We start from the raw sequence: 5,434 nt of genomic DNA, 5'->3' as shown, positions 1-5,434 counted from the left end.
AAAAGTTTTTTAATTGATCAGTTTTTGAAAAACTTCCATTCACATATTTTCCCTGGTTTGAAACGCAATAACATTATTTTTTAAAAGATATAAGTTTTTACTATTCACTTAGTAAGCAACAATTGGTGACCCCGACGTGATTAGCTTTTTAGTAGAACGAATGCCAGGATATGGTAAATGATGCATATGGAAAGTCAGCTGAAGCAGCTGTTAAACAACTTAGAGTTGGGTGACCAAAAGCCGTCACATATTATGCACCGCATGAAGTCTTTGGCAGGATCTAAGGTCAGTGATAAAGTTTTGAGAATGTTATTTTTGGAAAGACTTCCGGAAAAAGTCAAGTGTATCCTCGCGGTCACAGAAGCTACTCAATTGGACAAATTATTGAACTTGGCAAATAAAATTTTTGAACAATTTTCTCCTACTTCGATGTCCATTGCTGAATTGGGCCAAAAAAATGTGCGTTCCGTTTCGCCTCGTCCTGTCGCATCGTCTCTTTCCGAATTAAGTTAGACTCAATCATTTCGAGGATAGAAGCGATCGAAAACCGAACCCGCGCTTCTCATCGTGTTAAATCATGCAGACACCGTTCATCACAATCTCGTTCAAAATCACGAAACCGCAAAGATTCAGGGCTATGCTGGTATCACTGGCGTTTTGCTGAGCAGTGTTTACAGCCGTGCGCTTTCAAAAATTCAAAAAACTAATTCCACCCTCGTCAGAAGTTCTGACCACTCATGACGACTGTAATGCATCTGGTCGATTATTCATCACTGAGCGTAAGACGAAAGTAAAATTTTTGATTGACTCAGGAGCTGAACTTTCCGTTTTTCCATGCAAGTCTTCAAAACAATCCAGTAAACTCGTTCTTTACGCTGCTAACAACACTCGTATCTCTACTTACGGTGAAAAATTATTAGAACTTGATCTGGGCCTTCGGCGAAACTACAAATGGAATTTCATTTTGGCAGATGTATGTATCAAGACCAATCATAGGTGCTGATTTTTTGCGATATTTTCACCTGTTACCAGACCTGAGAAGAAAAATACTCGTTGATGGTTTAACGTTTTTAAACACACCTGTTAGTTTTTTGAAAGGAAAATTTTTAAAGAATATCCTGAATTGTATTCTGCTCAAACGTTTTCTACCGAATGCAAGCATCAAGTCGTCCATCATATCACAGTTTCACAGCTAAAGCCGAATTTCGATATCTTTTGGACAACGGAATCATTCGCCCAAGCAGCAGTAATTGGGCTAACCCACTGCACATGGTACCAAAAGCCGATGGCACTTGGAGACCATGCGGTGATTACCGAGCACTAAATAAAATTACTGTGTCGGATAAGTATCCGATACCATATCTGAGTGATTTTACTATGGAAATGGCGGGTGCTAAAATATTTTCAAAATTTGATCTTATGAAAGCGTATTACAAGATCCCAGTAAATCCTGAAGATATCCCAAAAACCGCAGTTATAACACCATTCGGTCTGTTCGAGTTTGTGAGAATGCCCTTTGGGTTATGTAATGCGGCTCAGACCTTCCAGCGTTTCATGGATGAAGTTGTCAGAGGTCTTGATTTAGTTGTTGTTTATCTTGATGATGTTTTGGTTTTTTTGTCCGATCCTGATCAGCACTGGAAGCACATCAGGCAACTATTCGATCAATTTAAAACTTATGGTATAGTTGTCAACGCTGGAAAATGTGTACTGGGAGTATCAGAACTTAACTTTTTGGGACACAAAATTACCGCTTCTGGTATTGGTCCAATGCAAAAGAAAGTAAGCGCAATTGTGGATTATACAAAACCTTCAACAATAAAGGATTTAAGAAAATGTTTAGCATTGGCTAATTTGTATCGAAAATTTCTACCAAATGGAGCAAAATCTCAAGCACCTTTAAATAATTTGTTGATTGGGGCAAAGAAGAATGACATGCGACCTATTTCTTAGAATACAGAAACCGTTTCTGCTTTCGAGAAAGTAAAAACCGAAGTAACCGAAGCTACAATTCTTGCTTTTCCTCTACCAGATGCCGTCCTTGCACTTAAAGTGGATGCTAGCAACTTTGGCATGGGGGCGTCGCTAGAGCAATACGTTAATGGTGACTGGCAACCTCTAGGATTTTATTCTAAAAAGCTTGCCCACGCTCAAGTAAATTATAGTACTTATGATCGGGAATTGCTTGCAATCTACTCCGCAGTAAAATACTTTCGCTATTTCTTGGAAGGACGACATTTTCAAATTTCCACCGATCACAAGCCTTTGGTTTACGCATTTCAGCAAAATTTAAATAACTGCCCGTCTCCATAGGATAAAGTTTATATCTTGATACATATGTTAGAATATAAATAGCCAATGGAGACCGCTCATTGCTCTTCAGGAGCAATATATATCAGAGCTTATATCTTGCCATCTATTGCCGGAAATTTGGTAGTTTGACAGCATTTGCACGAAAACTTCGTGGCTGCAACATCATTATTATTTTAATATAAAAGCAAAAATTGAGCTCTTTTCTGTTAAAACATTTGTAATTATGTACTTGGATGTAAAATAGCGTATTTCCTACATTTTTTAAGCGATTAAATCCGGCAAAAATACATTTTCAAAGCTATCTTACAAATGCTTATAACAAGATATAAAAAGCCCACACAAATATTGCCACTGATATAACTTATATCTAGCTGGACAACTAGACAACTGGATTTTATTTCACAATTTTCAACAAATATTGTTCATATATCTGGCGTTGATAACGTTGTCGCTGACGCTCTATCCAGGGTCGAATCCATTGAATTTAAAGGCATTGATTATGAGGAGATGGCACGAGTCCAAAAAGAGGACGTGGAGCTGCGAAGTATGCTGCAGACTGAAGGAATTTGCTTATTGAGAATAATCAATCTACCGGACAGTGATATTAAATTTACTGTGAAGTATTATCAGGTGTAGCACAACCCTAATCACGAAGAAATTTTTCTGGCCTTCAATGAATAAGGATGTAGTGGAATGGACTAGATGTTGTATCTCATGTCAAAAATCAAAAATTTCAAAGCACATTTCAAGTCCACTATGTAAATTTCCTGTAAGCAGTGGTCGTTTTAAAGAAGTTCATATCGACTTGGTTGGTCCATTACCAATATCTGAAGGCTATAGTTATTTGCTCACTTGTATCGAACGATTTAGTCGATGGGCGGAAGCATTCCCTATAGTGATTATTAAAGCTGAAACAGTTTGCAAAACGCTTTATGACTTTTGGGTTTGTCGTTTTGGATGCCCAAATATACTTATTTCTGATAGAGGGCGTCAATTTGTATCATCACTTGTTCGTGATCTCGCGAAGTTTCTTGGAGCAAGACATAAAATCACCACGGCGTTTCACCCACAATCCAATGGTTTAGTTGAACGTTTCCCCCGCACTTTAAAGACTGGATTCATTTGTAATGAAAATTTGCAATGGAGTTCAACGCTTAATTCTGTGCTTTTAGGAATTCGTACTTCCTTAAAGGAAGATCTGAAAACTACTTCTGCTGAACTTATATATGGAGAAGCTATTCAACTTCCAGGAGATTTCTTTCAACCACAACCAATTGGAGATCCTACAAGTTTCGTTTCAACTTTAAAAACGATTATGAAAAATTTACAACCTGTTCCAACAACATCGGCGCATTCCAGCAAGACAGTTTTTATTAGCAAAGACTTAAATACCTGCACACATGTCTGGATCCGTGTTGATACTGGTCGGTCATCTTTGGATTTTAAATATTCAGGACCATATGCAGTCCTCGAGTGATTCCCTAAATACTTTAAAATCTGAGTTAAAGATACAATTGAAAAAATTTCTATAGACCGTTTGAAACCAGTTTTTCAATCAAATGGACTTTAAATGTTTATTGTTTTTTCTTTGCAGTTTCAAAGAGGGGAGCTATGCGGGGATAGAACTTGTTTTACAATTTTTTTAATCTAAGAATACTTTTGGAAAAGTTTTTTAATTTGTAAATTTTTGAAAAACTTTCATTCACATTTTTTCCCTGGTTTGAAACGCAATAAAATTATTTTTTAAAAGATATGTTTTTACTATTCACTTAGTAAGCAACAGTGGACTTTGGATTCGCGTACGTCTCTCGCTTGGTATACATGTCTCGCATTCCGTTGACGAACCTCTGGATCTTTACCCTTTCGAGGTGTTCACCAAATGCGTCTCCAATACCAAAGTGAGCCAACCTCTCGATCTCTGAAGCGAATTCTTGTAGAGTCTCATTGGCTTTTTGGCAGCGATTCTCCAGCTCCATCTGGTAAATCTGTCCCCTCTGCTCGCTACCATAACGTCTCTCCACGGCACTTATCAACGCATCGTAACAGTTCCTTTCACAGTCGGGAACAGTCTGCAAGATTTCTGCTGCAGGTCCTTTCAATGCAACGAACAGTGCAGCGGATTTATCCTCCATGCTCCAATGATTTGCTGCAGCCGTTTTTTCGAACTTGAGCTTAAAGACCTGGAAAGGAATTGTGGCGTTAAAGGATGGAGTCTTTACCTTGGGAGCGTTCGTCGAAGTAGCTGGACGATTCAACTGCAAGTTTCGGAGTCGACCTTCCAACTCGCCTATCTTAGCCTCGGCTTTCGGCAATCTTTGCATCCTGTGGTTCCACTTGGGATGACATCTGCGCTGATACCGCTGATGACATACGTGTATCCAGCGCTTGTATCTGCTATGAAACATCCGACAACTGCGACCTTTGTGCTTCAAGCTGCGATGACATGCGTGTTTCCTGCACTTCTAACTAGGATGAAATTTCAGCCAATAATGTGCTCATGTCTATAGCTGTTGGTGAACTAGGAGCCTTTTGCTGTTCTTCAACCTTCCCGGATGTCTGCTGCAAACCCGTCGACCAACAAGCAACCTCATCCTTCGGTTCGTCTTTTGCGGATGTATCGTCGGGTTTACCCTGGAAGTCCTATTTGTCCACGTCGATGCCTTCTGCTTCCATAGCCTCTCGCAACCGGGATAACAACTCCACCTTTCTTCCGGAGGTGGCCACTTCACGCTTTTCCAACTCCTGTTTAAGTTCCTCAATCTTTAAGTCATGAATTTTTGCCATTTTCGGAAGGATCTCCTCTGGGATTTATTTAACAATGTTACGATTATTCTTGAAACCTCGTCCGGATTTCCCAAATCGTCCGGTTCGTATCGCTGGATTGTTAAATAAATGCTAACGATAACCAAATTGTAGTACAATTAACTTTATTGTACAACAAACAATTTATAACACTCGCTAATACAGTAAAAAGACTTTACAGTACTTGTTAAAGCAATAACAACGATTTGCTAAACTTATAGCTTGCTTATTCGCAACTCACTTCTCTTGAAGCTTGCTGACTTGTAACTAATTTCGCTGTGGCGGCGCCCTTATATACCTGCGCTCGCACTTATGGCAA

This window comes from Rhagoletis pomonella, unplaced genomic scaffold, assembly GCF_013731165.1.
Source record: "Rhagoletis pomonella isolate Grant_MI unplaced genomic scaffold, Rhpom_1.0 Rhpom_scaffold_00001, whole genome shotgun sequence".
NCBI classification, from domain to species: Eukaryota; Metazoa; Arthropoda; class Insecta; order Diptera; family Tephritidae; genus Rhagoletis; species Rhagoletis pomonella.
This window is presented reverse-complemented; position numbering follows the sequence as displayed.